Below are 16496 nucleotides of genomic sequence, written 5' to 3' on the forward strand. Positions count from 1 at the left end.
TTGTTTATTTCTTTTCTCAGTTCTATCAGTTTTTGCTTCACATACTTTGCAGCTCTCCCTATTAACATGAATGCTTGGTATAGATTTAGAACAGAGTTTTTATTTTATTTTATTTTTTAATTTTTGAGATAGGATCTTGCTCTGTTGCCCAGTCTGGAGTGCAGTGGTGAAATCATGGCTCACTGCAGCCTATGCCTCCTGGGCTCAAGTGATTCTCCCACCTCAGCCTCCCAGGTAGCTTGGATTACAGGCACGCACCACCATGCCTCGCTAATTTTTGCATTTTTTTGGTGGAGACAGGGTTTTGCCATGTTTCCCAGGCTGCTCTTGAACTCCTGGGATCAAGCGATCTGCCTGCCTTGGCCTCCCAAAGTGCAGAGATTACAGCTGTGAGTCACCATGCTTGACCTGACCTCTTTAATTATATGTTTTTAAATTGTATTTTATTAACCAAAAAATAGGTGTGAATAAAAGATGACCACAAGTGCCCTGCTGTTTCTTTTATTGAGAAGTGAGGGGCCGGGCATGGTGGCTCATGCCTGTGATCTCAGCACTTTGGGAGGCTGAGGTGGGTGGATCACTTCAAGTCAGGAGTTTGAGACTCAGCTAATTTTTTATTTTTGCAGAGAAGCGGGGAGGTCTCACTTTGTTGTCCAGGCTGGTCTTGAGCTCCTGGCCTCAAGTGATCTTCCTACCTCAGCCTTTCAAAGTGCTGGGAGTACAGGAGTGGGCCACTGTGCCCATCCCTTAGCTGACTTTTAAAATAGGGAGATTATCCTGGATTATCTGGATGGGCTCAATGTAATCATAAAGGTCCTTAAAAGTAGAAGATGTAGGCAGAAATACAAGATGTAGAACGGTTAGAGAGAGATGCAACATTGCTGGTTTTGAAGATGGAAGAAGGGGCCATGAGCCAAGGAGTGCAGGAAGCCTCTAGATGCTGGAAAAGGCAAGGGAATAGATTCTCCCCTAGAGCCCCTAGAACCTCCAGCTCCGCTGACACCTCGAGGTTGGCCTGTTGGGTCTTGCATTGGACTTCTAACCCATAGAACTATAAGATAATATATTTGTGTAGTTTAAGCCTCTGTATTTGTGGTGATTTGTGTTAGCAGCAGTAGGGAACATACACCCATGTGTCAAGGGAGAGGAAACTGAGATCCAGGAAGGTTCACAATTTGTTTGATTTCTTACAGCTGGAAGCTCTTTGATTCTTCCAGAATCTACTGCTCAAGTAGCCACGGACAAGAGCTTCACCTGCCCTGCCCCATCCTTCCAAGAGCATCTGCAATATTCTCCTTCCCTCTCCTGTGACCTGACAGTCACTGTTTCATGAATGCAGAATTTTTTCATTTTCTTTTTCTTTTTTTGAGATGGAGTTTCCCTCTTGTTGCCCAGGCTGGAATGCAATAGCATGATCTCAACTCACTGCAACCTCTGCCTCCTGGGTTCAAGTTCAACCTCCTGCCTCAGCCTCTCGAGTAGCTGGGATTACAGGTGCATGCCACCATGCACAGCTAATTTTTTGTATTTTTAGAAGAGACAGGGTTTCATCATATTGGCGAGGCTGGTCTCAAACTCCTGACCTCAGGTGATCCACCTGCCTCGGCCTCCCAAAGTGCTGAGATTACAGGCATGAGCCACTGCTCCCAGCCTGAATGCAGAAATTCTAAGACTTAGAACTGGAAGGGCCCTTAGCAAACATCTCATCACTAGTGAAACAGATTCCAGTGGTTTTTGAATATTTTTTTCTTTTTCCTGCCAAGATATATATGTGGTAGGCTTTTGAATATTTTTAAGCTATGTAATTTTTGTTTCAAACAACATGTAAATCTGATTTTTTTTCTGGTTTTTTTTTTTTTTGAGACAAGGACTTACTCTGTTGCTGAGGTTGGAGTGCACTGGTGTGATTACAGCTCACTGCAGCCTCATGACCTCCTTGGCTCAAGAAATCCTCTCGCCTCAGCCTCCTAAGTAGCTAGGACCGCAGACATGTGCCACCACACCCCGCCATTTTTTCTTTTTCCTTTCTTCTTCTTCTTCTTTTTTTTTTTTTTGTAGAGACACTCTCACTATGCTGCCCAGCTGGTCTTGAACTCCTGAGCTCAAGTGATCCTCCCACTGGGCGTGGTGGCGCACGCCTGTAGTCCCAGCTACTCGAGAGGCTGAGGCAGGAGAATCGCTTGAACCTGGGAGATGGCAGTTGCAGTGAGATGAGATTGCACCACTGCACTTCAACCTGGGCGACAGAGTGAGACTCTGTCTGAAAAAAAAAAAAAAAAAAGGGAAAGAAAAGGAAAGGAGCCCTTCAGAAAACCTGGGGGCACTGCAGGAAAAGAGGAAAAGCAAGGGCTTAGGATTCCTTTCCCCACCTGGGGAGATTAAAACTCCATAGAGGGAAGACCCAAGCCAAGGACTCTGGCTGGGGGCCTCCAGCTAGGAGGTTAGGCTTCAGTCCCTTCCCACCTGGAGGAGGAAGAGAGATAGTGAAGGGGAAGACCCCAGGGCCTCGGACAGGGAGGAAGCCCGGATCAACTCACTTCTGAGGGTGCGCAGGATTTATCAGCTATTTCTCCAGGAGTAGTAGGATTGAAAAAGAACAGTTGGAAGAAGGCAGTGCCTTCCCAGACATTGGGGATAAGTGAGGGGCCCCCTGGCATCCAGTGAATCACACCATTTAAGGACACTGGGGAAAGAAGGAAGGCAGCTGTTAGATAATTGTCATAGCAATCCCGAGGGTGGGGATTAGAAACCCCGTTTTGCTCAGAGAAGTGAGCTGACTTGCACAAGGTCACGAGTTTATCAGTGGGATCCCAACACAGCTCTCTAGGTCTCTATAACTCTCTGCACCAATCCTTGTTGGATTTAGAATGTGAACTAAAGATGGGTTTATTGGGTCACCTGAGTGTGTGCTGGCTGGGCTGGACACCCCTCATTCTCCCTTGGGCCCAGGGGCTCCTTCATGGCCCCAGAGGCTCACTCCAGAGTTAGTGACCCTGGAAAGGTGTGAGGAAGGATTCAGCCTCAGGCTGCTTTTGCCAGAAATTTGGTTTCTAAGAGGTAGGAGGAGGAAGAATAAATTCTGTATGTCACACCGAAGAGCTCTAGGGATGCAGAGAAGATATGGGGAGAGAAGATGCTGGAATTTTCTGAGGGAGTTTGGAAATCTAGGAAACAGTTGAAAGAATTCAGAATAAGAGCAAAATATGCCTAGGTGTTGCCTCAGCCAGGCCACATTCAACTTGACCTTCAGCGCTTGAGATGCTTCATCTCTGTGAGCCTCAGTTTCCACCACTGTAAAATGGGAGAACGGCCCGGTGTTGCATGGGAGATAATTCACACTGGATCTTGAGAGCCAACTGGTACATTTCCAGGAATTTTGGAAGCCAGTTGTTAATGCCATCATTAAAAATTAAATTCTAGGCCGGGCGCAGTGGCTTACGCCTGTAATCCCAGCACTTTGGGAGGCCGAGGCGGGTGGATCACGAGATCAGGAGTTCAAGACTAGCCTGGCCAACACGGTGAAACCTTGTCTCTACTAAAAACACAACAATCAGCTGGGATGGTGGCACGTGCCTGTAATCCCAGCTACTTGGGAGGCTGAGGCAGGAGAATTGCTTGAACGGGGACCCAGGAGGCGGAGGTAGCAGTGAGCGAGATTGCACCACTGCACTCCAGCCTGGGCTACAGGTGAGACTCTGTCTCAAAATAAATAAATAAATAAATAAATAAATAATTGAATTTTATAGTAGAAATCACTTATGTCACTGAGGAATGAATGAAGTTCCAACATAATCTTTATTGTTTCACTTTTTTTTTTTGAGACAGGGTCTCACCCTGTCGCCCAGGCTGGAGTGCAGTGGCGCAATCATGGCTCCTTGCAGCCTCGACTTGGGCTCATGTGATCCTCCCACCTCAGTCTCCCAAGTAGCTGGGATTACAGGCACATGTAACCACACCCAGTTAATTAAAAACAATTTTTTTTTTTTTTTTGTAGAGATAGGGTCCCACTATGTTTCCCAGGCTAGTCTCAAACTCCTGGGCTCAAGCTATCCTCCTGCTTTGGCCTCCTGAAATATTGGGACTACAGGCATGAGCCATTGCACCTGGCCTATTTCACTTTTACTTATTTATTTATTGGGACAGAGGCTCGCTCTGTTGCCAGGCTGGAGTGCAGTGACGTGATCTCGGCTCACCGCAACCTCCGCCTCCTGGGTTCAAGTGATTCTCCTGCCTCAGACTCTCAAGTAGCTGGGACTACAGGCACGTGCCACCATACCTGGTAATTTTTGTATTTTTAATAGAGACAGGGTTTCACCACATTGGCCAGGATGGTCTCGATCTCTTGACCTCATGATCCGCCTGCCTCAGCCTCCCAAAGTGCTGGGATTACAGGCGTGAGCCACCGCACCCAGCCTCACTTTTTTTTTTTTTTTTTGAGACGGAGTCTCACGCTGTTGCCCAGGCTGGAGTGCAGTGGCGCGATCTCGGCTCACTGCAAGCTCCGCCTCCCGGGTTCCCGCCATTCTCCTGCCTCAGCCTCCTGAGTAGCTGGGACTACAGGCGCCCGCCACCGCGCCCGGCTAATTTTTTGTATTTTTAGTAGAGACGGGGTTTCACTGTGGTCTCGATCTCCTGACCTTGTGATCCGCCTGCCTCGGCCTCCCAAAGTGCTGGGATTACAGGCTTGAGCCACCGCGCCCGGCCCAGCCTCACTTTTTATCTTACCTTCTTAACTTAAACAGAAATGTCAACCAGCATCCAGTAACTACAGTTGGAAGTTGGTTGTTAAACCTGAAAGAGTCCACCCTGGTAGTAACCATCTGGGTGGTCATAACATTCAGTAAGGAAAAGCATATGATGGAGGGGTCATGGTTGGTGGGGTCCATTGGCAGTCCCCAGACTGCCTCCAATAAACTTGCCATCTGAAGACAAACAGCACCCTGGCTAGGTAACTCCAACTGCAAGACCAGCCTCCTAGTTCTTCACCCCAGCGACTGGCTGCTCCCGAATTCTTTCTGTAGAGAAATTCTGAGGCTGATGGCTTGGAACTGACATACATTATTATTATTTCTCATTTTTTTTTTTTTTAGTTTTTGTAGAGACAGGGTTTCGCTACGTTGCCCAGGCAGGTCTTGAACTCCTGGCCTCAAGTGATGCTCCTGCCTTGGCCCCCCAAAGTGCTGGGATTAGAGGTGTAAGCCACCAGGCCCAGCCAGTATTATTAATTAATAAGTCAGATGTGGGGCCTTTGAAAGGGGTACCCAGGGCAGCTGATAGGGGAATAATCTTTGATTCGACCTTCTCTGCTTACTGCCCCTCACTGTATCTCTAGCTCCCCACACATTGGCCTGGCTCCCAGTCGGGGTAGGGAGCAGGGGGCAGGGAGTCAAATACCCAGCACTCCCCACCTACCCCAGGATGTTATAATGCTTCTCTCTGGCACTCAGCTCTGGCCATTGCCCACCCCATCCCCCAGGGGGCAGAGTAGCTCCATGGAAAAAAGGCCAACTCAGCCTCCATCCCTGCCCCGCCTCCCATCCCCCACTGGCAGTGCAGGGCTGCTTCTAGGGGGTCATAGGGAGTAGCGCTTACAGAGCCCTTACTATGGGCCAGGCTGTCTGCTGGGCACTGTGGCCCCCCATTAGCTCTATTTAGCCCTCCCTAGATAGGGTGGGCCTATTTAGCCCTCACGAAGGGCCTGCAAGGTGGAGGGTTAGCACTCCCAGCTTGACTCTCAGGCCATCAGGGAGACTTCCCACCCACCCCCTTCCCGCCTCCTCCTCCCACTTGAGCCTCCCAAGTAGCTGGGACTACAGGTGCATGCCTCCACACCTGGCTAATTTTTTGTCTTTTTTTTTTTGGTAGAGATGAGGTTTTGCCATGTTGCCCAGACTGGTCTTGAACTCCTGGGCTCAAGTGATCTGCCCACCTTGGTCTCCCAAAGTGCTGAGATTACAGGTGTGAGCCACCACGCCTGGCTGGGTCTGAATTCTTGGTGCTTTCAATAACCACCTGGGATGACGCTGCTGACACCCTGCCCTTGGGATCCTTGAGCTCCTCCCTTGCCATCTATCCTACCTCCTATGTCCTATGGTCATTCCCTTGATTTAAAAACAGCAGCCTCTCAATCATCTTAATTTTAAGGACCCTGATTTCCAACTACTACCTCTCGTATTCCTAAGTCACTTCCTCCAGCATCCTCATTCCAAAAATCTCCCCCTGCCCCCCAATAATGAATGCATTCGTCCCACACCTTTGCCTTGTCTTCATCTGTCATGCTGCCCTGTGCTCTGTACCTAGCTTTGGTCCCAAGGTCCATTGCTATTGTCACTCTTTTTTTTTTTTTTTGAGACAGAGTTTCATTCTGTCACCCAGGCTGCAGTGCAGTGGCATGATCTTGGCTCACTGCAACCTCCGCCTCCCAGGTTCAAGTGATTCTCCTGCCTCAGCCACCCGAGTAGCTGGGATTACAGGCGTGCACCACCACGCCTGGCTAATTTTTGTATTTTTAGTAGAGATGGGGTTTCGCAATGTTGGCCAGGCTGGTCTCGAACTCCTGACCTCAGGTGATCCGCCTGCCTTGGCCTCCTAAAATGCAGGGATTACAGGGTGAGCTACTGCACCCGGCCGCTATTGTCACTCTTGCATTTACTCTTACCTCCTTGGTTCCGCTTTGGCTTTGCCAGACTCATCTGGCTAAATCCCAGACTCCAGATTTACTCCTCTGCCTCCAGACTCATATATTCAATTGCCTGCTTGATGTTTAAGAGGCTCTCTAACTTATGTCCAAAATGGAATTATCCATCTTCTCTTAAACCGGCTCCTCCTGCAGTCTGCCTCATTTTAGTTAGTGGCAGCTCCATGTTTCCTGTTGCTCAGGTCAGACACTTTGGAGGCCTTTTTGGGCCCCAGTTTCTCTCACACCCACATCCAATCCGTCAGCAAATCCTGCTGGCTTGACCTTCATACTGTGCCCAGAACCCAGTCGCTTTTCACCACTTCTTCTCCTGCCGCCCTATTCCAAGCCACTCTCCTCTCCCTCTGGGGTTATTATCGTTATTTGCTAACTGTCTCCCTGCTTCTCTCCTGGTTCCCCGTGATGGTTGGTTTTCTGTGTCATCTTGGCTAAGCTGTAGAACCCAATAATTCAAACACTAATCCAGGTGTTGCTGTGAAGGTATTTGTATATGTGGCTCACATCTACAATCAGTGGACTTTAAGTAAAGGAGATTATCCTCAGTAATCTGGATAGACCTCATCCAATCAGTGAAAGGTGCCTTAAGAGCAAAACCGAGGTTTCCCTAAGGAAGGAGAAATTCCGCCTCTGGACTGCAGCCTCAGCTCCTGCCTGAGAGATTCCAGCCTGCTGGCCCGCCCAACGGATTCTGGATATGCTAACTGATTTGGGTAAGTCAATTCCTTGAAATAAATCTTTTAATATATATCGTACTGGTTTTGTTTCTCTGGAGAATCGTGACTGATACATCTCCCCATCATCATTCTGCAGGGCAATCAGATCAATCCTTTTAAAAGTCAGATCACGGCACTGGTGCTCTCAGACACTCCACAAGCTTTCATCTCATGCAGAGAAAAGTGCAAGTTCCCCTCATGGTCCACAGAGGACCCCAGCTCTTCATACTCTCCCCCTTATTCTTTCCGTTCCAGGCATCCTGGCCTCCTTGCAGATCCTTGAGCAGGCATCCTCTGGCCTCAGGGCCTTTGCTCTTGCTGTCCCCTCTGTCTGGAAAGTACTTCCCCGGGGAGCCACTCACTTGCTCCTCACCCCTTCAGTCGTTTCCTTTTATTCCTTTCTCCTTCCTTTCTTCCTTCCTTCTTTTCTTCTTCTTCTTCCTCTCTCTCTCTCTCTCTCTCTCTCTCTCTCTCTCTCCTTTTCTTTTCTTTTCTTTTCTTTTCTTTTCTTTTCTTTTCTTTTCTTTTCTTTTCTTTTCAGAGTCTAGCTCTGTTGCCCAGGCTGGAGTGCAGTGGTGCAATCTCAGCTCACTGCAACCTCCGCCTCCTGGGTTCAAGTGATTCTCCTGCCTCAGTCTCCTGAGTAGCTGCGATCACAGGTGTGCCTACCACATCCAGCTAATTTTTCTACTTTTAATAGAGATGGGGTTTCACCAACTTGGCTAACTTGAGGCTCGAACACTTGGCCTCAAGTGATGATCCACCCACCTTGGCCTCCCAAAGTGTTAGGATTACAGGCGCAAGCTACCACGCCTGGCCCCCTTCAGCCATTTCTTTGTTCATATGTCATCTTCTCAATGAGACCTTCCCTGGCCATGCTATTTTTGTAAACTGAGGGATAATGTACAAAAATGTGTCCGGTGCATTAATCTTTGTGCCGTTTTTTTTTGTTTTTGTTTTTGTTTTCACATATCTGTGCGACCACCAACTAGATCAAGAAGTAGAACATTTCCAGCCCTCTGTAAGGTTCCCTTTCACACTTCCCAGAAGTAACTACTCTTACGAATTCTATCACCATTGATGAACTCTTCTTGATCTTCATACAAATGGGATCTTAGAATATGTGCTCTTCTCTGTCCACTCCCTCTATTTTAAAATTGCAGCCCTGCTCAAGAACTCCCCAGAGCCTTTCCTGCTAATTTTTTCATGGCTTCCTCCCCACCTAATATATTGTGTTTGATTGTTTAAGTGCTTATCTGCCCCAAGTAGGACGTGAGCTCTGTGTGTGCAAGCGTTTTTGTCGTTTTGCTCAGTGCTCTATTTCCAGTACCTGGTAAACCGACCATCGCTTGTGGGCAGCCAATAAATATTTGCTCAGAAAATAATGAATTAGGCCAGGTGTGGTGCCTCATGCTTGTAATCCCAGCACTTTTGGAGGCTGAGGTAGACAGATCACTTGAGGTCAGGAGTTCAAGACCAGCCTGGCCAACATGGTGAAACGCCATCTTTACTAAAAAACAAACAAACAAACAAACAAACAAACAAAAATAGCCGGGTGTGGTGGTGAGTGCCTGTAATCCTAGCTACTTGGGAGGTTGAAGCAAGAGAATCATTTGAACCTGGGAGGCAGAAGTTGCAGTGAGCTGAGATTGTACCACTGCACTCCAGCCTTGGCGACAGAGCAAGACTCTGTCTAAAACATAAAAAAAAAAAAAAGAATTAATCTCCATTTTCTAGATGATGACATTGAGGCTTAGAGAGGTGAAGTGACTTCCCTGTGTCACACAGCATTAATGAGGGAGACAGGATTTGAGCTGTCATATACCCAAACTCAAAGACTGCTCTTAACCTGCTGGTTTAGTCCCTCCATGAATGAGAGTCTGTGCACAGGTGTTCATGTGTCACTGTGGGTAGGAAGGTGAATGAGCACAAGGGTAGTGATTTATTTGGAAGTATTTTCTAAGTGCCTACTGTGTGTCAGTCACTGTGCTGGCACTGGGGACCTTCTTGGTTAGCAAAACAGACACATCTGTTTACTTATGGCTGTATGTCTGTGTGTGTACATGTGTGTTTACTGCAGTGGATGGATACATGCTCGTATGTGTATGCTTGTGTTGGGAGTGCTTGCCCCTCTCTGTTTGCAGGTGTCTTCTGTTGTGTGTGTAAGTGGAACTCTGTGTCCAAGTGTGGAGGGACCTGAGATGGTGGAGTTTTAGAGCAGACCACTGGGTTCAAATCCTGGCTCCTGCCCTTGCTAGCTGTGTAACTGTGGGCAGGTTTCTTCAAATTGCTGCACCTCGGCTGGGCACAGTGGCTCACGCCTGTAATCCTAGCACTTTGGGAGGCCGAGGCAGGTGGATCACGAGGTCAGAAGTTCGAGACCATCCTGGCCAACATGGTGAAACCCCGTCTCTACTAAAATTACAAAAAATTAGCCGGGTGTGGTGGTGCGCACCTGTAGTCCCAGCTACTCGGGAGGCTGAGGCAGGAGAATTGCTTGAATCTGGGAGGCGGAGGTTTCGGTGAGCCGAGATTGTGCCACTGGACTATAGCCTGGGCAACAGAGTGAGACTCCACCTCAAAAAACAAACAAACAAACAAACAAAACACCCCAAAAGCAAAAACCAAAAAAAAAAGTTGCACCTCAGTTTTCCCTTCTGTGAGATGGAGATGATGACAGTTGTTTACTTTCTTGGGTGCTTTAGGGCAGTGCCACTTTGCCACTTAAAATATAGGCAGGAATGGTGCGTGTCCTAGAACTATTTGTTACCAGTGTATGAAGATAGGTACAGACATTTTAGAACCTAGTGTGACAACCTGACATTTTCAGGGCATCCAAACATGTGACTGGTGGACTGGTCTTGTGGAAGAGCATTTGGGTGTTGGACACGTTTGGGTGTTGATTTCATAGTCAGACCATCTGCTGGATCCTCAACAGGCCAGGGGAAAAAAAAAGCTGGGCATGGTGGGGCACACCTGTAGTCCCAGCTCCTCGGGAGGCTCAGGTGGGGAGGATCACTTGAGCCTGGAGCTCAAGGCTGCAGTGAGCTATGATGATGCCACTGCACACCATCCTGGGCGATAGGGTGATATGCCATCTCTAAAAATAATAAAAAATGTTAAATAAAAAAGGAAAAACAAATCTAGTCTTCCACCGCAGATAATTTGAAAAGCACAAGTTTAGAGGATTAAGCAGGATGATACAGGCAAAACACTCAGAACAGTGCCTGATGTGGAGTGATGTTGGAGAATATTCTCTATTGTAATGACAGAGGCTGAGTGCGGGTACATGTGACACGAGCAGAGTGCGGGCTGAGACTGAGCATGAGCCTGCATCTGTGTGCCTGTGTGTATGCATGGATGTGGGGAGGGATGTCACGGCTTTGTGTGTGAATGTGTGTCAGTGTGCAGTTGACAACATGACTGTGTGCACCATGGGAATTGCTTACAAATGTGTGTGTGTAAATGTGCGGTGCCTCTGGCTAAAAGGGGGTATTTATGGATGTGTGTGAGTGTGTAGGGCTGGGGGGCTGAGGGAAGGCGATGGGGTCAACTCCAGCACACGCTCTGCTGCCTGGGGACTCACCATCACCAGGGACTCTGCTGTAGCAATAGAGTCTTTTTTTTTTCTTTGAGCTGGAGTGTCTCTCTGTTGCCCAGACTGGAGTTCTGTGGCACAATCTCGGCTCACTGCAACCTCTGCCTCCCGGGTTCAAGCGATTCTCCTGCCTCAGCCTCTCAAGTAGCTGGGATTACAGGCGCCCACCACCATGCCCGGCTACTTTTTGTATTTTTAGTAGAGACAGCGTTTTACCCTGTTGGCCAGGCTGGTCTCAAACTCCTGACCTCAAGTGATCCACCTGCCTCAGCCTCCCAAAGCGCTGGGATTAGAGGCGTGAGCCACCACACCTGGCTTGTAGCAATAGAGCCTTGGTTTTACCTTTGTGCCACCCAGGGGGGCAGCAAGGAAGGAGGTGCTCACAGCAGGTGTGATTGGTAGAGGGTAGGGGGTGCTGGTGGCTCCAGGGCCCCCTGCACTGTGTCATCAGGGTTTCTGGGGCAGGGCTGATCCAGGCAGACACTTTGGTCTGATGGGTTTGGTGGAGGAGAGGGAGGACCAGGACCAGAGTGTTTCTATAGTCCCATGGGGGTGGGGGTAGGGTCTCCATAGCCATGACTCCAATCCCAGTGAGACACTATGGGAAACAGCCCCTCCCCTGTTTCTCTTTTTCTCCTTGATGACATCTCTTGTGGCAGCCACAGTGCCCCTGTGTCAAAGAAATGACTGAGCTTGTGGGTGCCCATTTGGAGCCTGGAGGGGCAAAGATTGGTCTCAGCTGTCCCAGGGATGGGAGAGAAGAGTGAGAAGAAGGTTGAGAGAAACCAGTAAGGGTCTGATGAGAGACCTGGGAGCTGGGGACCTGGGTCAGAGTCCCTGAGCTGGCAGCAGTCCCCTGTAAGATTGTACTGGATCTCAGAGTGGGAAGCAGAGTCTAAAGAAAGCCCAGTGTGGTCCGGGAACAGGGGCAGGTGGAACTAGAAAGGGGATCCAGGCTTCTCAGAGGAACCAGGCTGGGGGAACGAAGTCATCTTGGGTGATGGGTCACAGGTCCCAGGACACCTAAGGAAGGCCTGAAATTTGCAAGCTGAGCCACCCGTGCTGTGTGCCTGCGTGTGGTGCCTGAGCCAGCTGACCTCACCACGAGTTGCCACAGACTGTCCTCCTTAAGGGATCTGGTGGCCTTGCCAGTCTGCTTTATGAACTGCCATAAGGGGTCATGTATTACATTTAATCTAGCAATCACTTCTGTGCCAGTGTTACTTACACAGTGTCTTAATCAGTTTCTGCTGCTATGACAAAATAGCCAAGACTGGGTAACTTGTAAACAGCGGAAATTGATTTCTCACAGTTCTGGAGGCTGGGAAGTCCAAGATCAAGGCACCAGCAGGTTCAGTGTCTGATGAGGGCCTGCTCCTTTTAGACGATGCCTTCTCTGTGTCCTCACTGGTGGAAGGGATGGAAAGGCCAAAGGGGACAAACTCTGTGTCCTCATGTGGCAGAAAAGCAGAACAAGCAAGCTGACCACGGTGTGAAGCCTCTTTTCAGAGGGCCTCGATCCCCTTCACCAGGTCTCTGCCCTTGTGGTTCAATCACCTCCTAAAGGTCCCCACTAAATCCTGTTACATTTGTGACTACGTCTCAACACAGGAACTTTTGCGGACATTCAGACCACAGCACATATAAATTCACAAAATATATTACGTCAGAGTTTGACTTCATACCTTTGCATCTGCCATTCCCTCGACCTGGAATACTCTTCTCCATCCTCCCTCAGCTTCTTGGAGAGCTCCCAGTCATGCTTTGGAACCCTGCTCAGCTCCTCAAGTGGTTCTCCTTTAGGGTTAGTTGCTCCCTTCCCGGAAGCTGTCGACACCTTGAATGCCGTGCGCATCGCCTGAGTTGTAGTGACTCACATACCTGCTGGTCTCCTCTACTGACTGAGCACTTCCACGAGGGCAGGCATGGGTCTCATTCGCTGCAGCGCTCCCAGCACCAGCCTAGGGCTTGGCTCTCCATGGGTGCCTGATTCATGGGCAGTGAAGTAGCCCAAATGCCCTGATAAGCTCTTGGGAGCAGGAGTCATTTCTGTTTCCCCATGGCATCTAATGCAGTACTTTTGTGGAGTAGGAATTCATTAAGTACTTTTAAAATGAATGAATGAATGAATGAATGAATGAATGAGTTATGATTCACTCATAGCTCACAGTTCTGCAAGGCTGTACAGGAAGCATGGTTCTGGCATCTGCTTGGCTCCTGGGAAGGCCTCAGGAAACTTACAATTATGGTGAATCAGAGGACAGCCTCCTGGTTCCCATCCTTCTCTGGGCTCCATGCCATAGTGTTTTACAGGCCCAACTTCAACCCCCAGCTCCAGATCTACCTCTAACTCCCAGAGCATTACCCAAGTGTGTTCCCAGGGACACTGGTCCCATGAGATGCTCTCCTAGTGGGAAAGCCTGCAAATGGTAACACCTTCTTAGAGATTCACATTGCGCTTTTACCGTATTTAAGGCTCTGCAAAATCCTGGGACAAAGAAATCTGATTAACCTGCCTTACCCCAGAATTTGCCAAATGTATTTGACCATGGAACCCTCCCTGAATGTCTCTGATATCTACTTGACAAACATGTATTGAGTGTCTAGCATGGGGCAAGTGATATGGTTTGGATCTGTGTCCCCACCAAATCTCATGGCGAATTGTATACAATCCCTGTTGTTGGAGGAGGGGCCTGGTGGGAGGTGATTGCGTCATAGGGGCAGAGTTCTCATGAATGGGTTAGCACCATCTCCACGGTGCTGTTCTTGTGATAGTGAGTGAGTTATGGTGAGAGCTGGTTGCTTAAAAGAGTGTGGCACCTCCTCCCTCTCTCTCTTGCCCCTGCTTCCACCAGGTGATGTGTGTGCTACCCCTTTGCCTTCCATTATGATTTTAAGTTTCCTGAGGCCTTCCCAGGAGCCCAGCAGATGCCAGAATCATGCTTCCTGTACAGCCTTGCAGAACCATGAGCCAATTAAGCCTCTTTTCTTTATAAATTACCTAGTTTCAGGTATTTCTTTAGAGCAGTGTGAGAACGAACTAATTCAGCAGGCATCGTCTTGGTTGCAAAGAACACAGCAAGAATGTGTGATAGACATTGGCCCTGCCATGGCGGGCCTCCTGCTCAGCACAATAATAATAGCTAATGTCTGTGAGTGCCAAGGCTTTCCATGCTCTATCTCATTGACTCCTCACCCACACTCTAGGAGTTAGAAACGATTGCCCGTGTTTTACAGACATGAAAATGAGGCTCAGCACAGTTATGTGACCTCTGCAAGGCAGCTAACAAATGGCAGAGTTGGGATATGAACCCTAGGACCCCTGACAGCAGAGCTGAAACTGTTAAAACACAATAGAGTGTTCTTAGAAAGCTTAAAAGTTGCTTTATGTCAACACTCTACCCTAACCCAGGCCAAATCCGCACTCCAACCCCAGCTCCAGGCCCAGCCTTAGCCTAGCTCCATTCTTAGCCCTGGAAAACTCCTAGTCATACTTCAGAACCCTGCTCAGGGCCTCTGGGAGCTCCTACTTGTTCTCTGGGGAACCTCAGAGGAAAAAGAAATACTGAGTCCAAGTGATAATTTTTACAATTCACATTTATTTTGGGAAAAAAAAAGGTTCTGCTAAAAATACTCCTACAAAGGCATTGGAGTAACAGGGTCAGGTTTGATCTTGGACACAGCTGGTGAGATTTCCTTGGTCACAGCAGTGGGGTCCAGAGGAGCCAGGTCTGACCCACAGCCGTCGGAACACCAGCTGTATCACTCCCTGACCTCCCAACGTTGTCAGGAAAACCCACGTTTATGACCACAGGAAACAGGGTTCTGGGAAACCCTGCCAGACAGCCCCATACCCCCGTTGAGAGCTCCGGCCTGCATAGCTCAGGCTGGGGCAGACAATTCCGGAGAAGGAGTGTGCACGCTCACTCCCACAGCCCGTGGCTCTGACAGCAGCTCCAGGGAGGCCACGCTCAAAGAGGGTGCCACAGTGCCCCCTGGGGATCTGGGATTTGACTGGCAAAGGATCTGACAGTGAAGAGGGGCTGAGTGTATACCACTGGTAGCAGCATAGCATAGTGATTAAGAAGGGGGTGCTGGGGTCAGAGGCCACTTACTGGCTGTGTGACCTGAGAGAGCCACCATGTCACATCTCTGAGTTTCCTAGTCTGTGGAATGGGAGTAATAATTGTACCTGTTTCACAGAGGTGTGAGGATGAGGCAAGACACTGTGTATAAAAAGTTGGGCACGATGCCTGGCATATTGCTGACACTCAAGAAATAGCAGCTATAATTGTGATTTGGGGGCTGGGCATGACCAAGTGATAATGACTCTTCTCTGGAGTCTAAGAAGGCTGGTTGTGAGTGAATGTCCCTGCCAGGTCTACGCTGGCTCAGCCTCAGAGGCTCAACTTGGTGCCCCCTGCCCATCAGAGTATCCACAGAGGGGACGGCGGCCAGGCTGATCACAGAGCCATGCACAGGCACCGCTGCCGAGTGGCCTCCCAGCTCTGGAAGGCAGTGGCTGAGATTAGAAAGGTCAAGGGGGGTCTTGGAAGGGGGCAAGGGCTGTGTGGCCATGGAAGCTATGCCCCAAATGTCAGAGGGAAGGCACCTGGCTCTGGAGTTGGCAGCAAGACCCTGTGGTTGTCCAGTGTTAAGACTCTGGCTCTGAACAGGAAGCGGTTCTGCTTGGGGACTATTCCTCAGTGGGGGTCTCCCAAGGTAAATCCCTGGCCCTGCAGCTTTCTCACTGCGGGGAGGGAAATTCCACCCCAGATAAGTCCCTCCCCAAACTGAGCCAGTGAGGCCCCTGCTTGGCTCCTAGGTCCACCAGCTAGTGGGCACTGTGGCCTGTGTGGGGCTTTACTCAGCTGTAGCCTGGAACAACCAGCCCCTTTTCCCCCCAGGAAGGCCTGAGGCATGCAATTCTGCCACTCTACCAGGGAAAGACGTTCTGTACCCCACTCAAAAGGAGGGTCTTTGACCCCTGCCAAGATGCATCTCTAACTCAGATCCAAAGGATGGAGCTGTTGTTAGTATGTTTTTAGCTGTCTCCCTCCCCATCTCTTTCTCTCTTTCTTGCTCTTTTTTTTTTTTTTTTTTTTTTTTTTTTGTGCTTTTAAAAAATGCTAGGGCCCACAGGTTTGGGGACCAGCAATGAACGAGACTCGAAATTTCAAGAATTAGCAGCATAGAATCATAGTGTGATGGAATCTTAGAAACATGGAATCGTTCCATTGGAATCTTAGAATGGCGGGGCTTTGCAATCCTAGAATCTTGGAATCTTTCACCTGTGGAACCTTAGAATTCTTGACTCTTGCAGTCTCAGCAGGGCCCCCAAGAGTGTATGTGGTCCTGGCTGTGACCTCCTCCCTCCTCCCTCTCCTGCTCCCTCTCCTTCAACAGGGGCCATTAGGTCTTGGGTACAGACAGGGCCTTTGCTCTCTCTCTCCTCCGGAGAAAGCCGTGTCTTAGTCTGGGTGGCTGG

The sequence above is a fragment of the Macaca nemestrina genome, chromosome 1, assembly GCF_043159975.1.
Source record: "Macaca nemestrina isolate mMacNem1 chromosome 1, mMacNem.hap1, whole genome shotgun sequence".
In the NCBI taxonomy this organism is placed as follows: domain Eukaryota; kingdom Metazoa; phylum Chordata; class Mammalia; order Primates; family Cercopithecidae; genus Macaca; species Macaca nemestrina.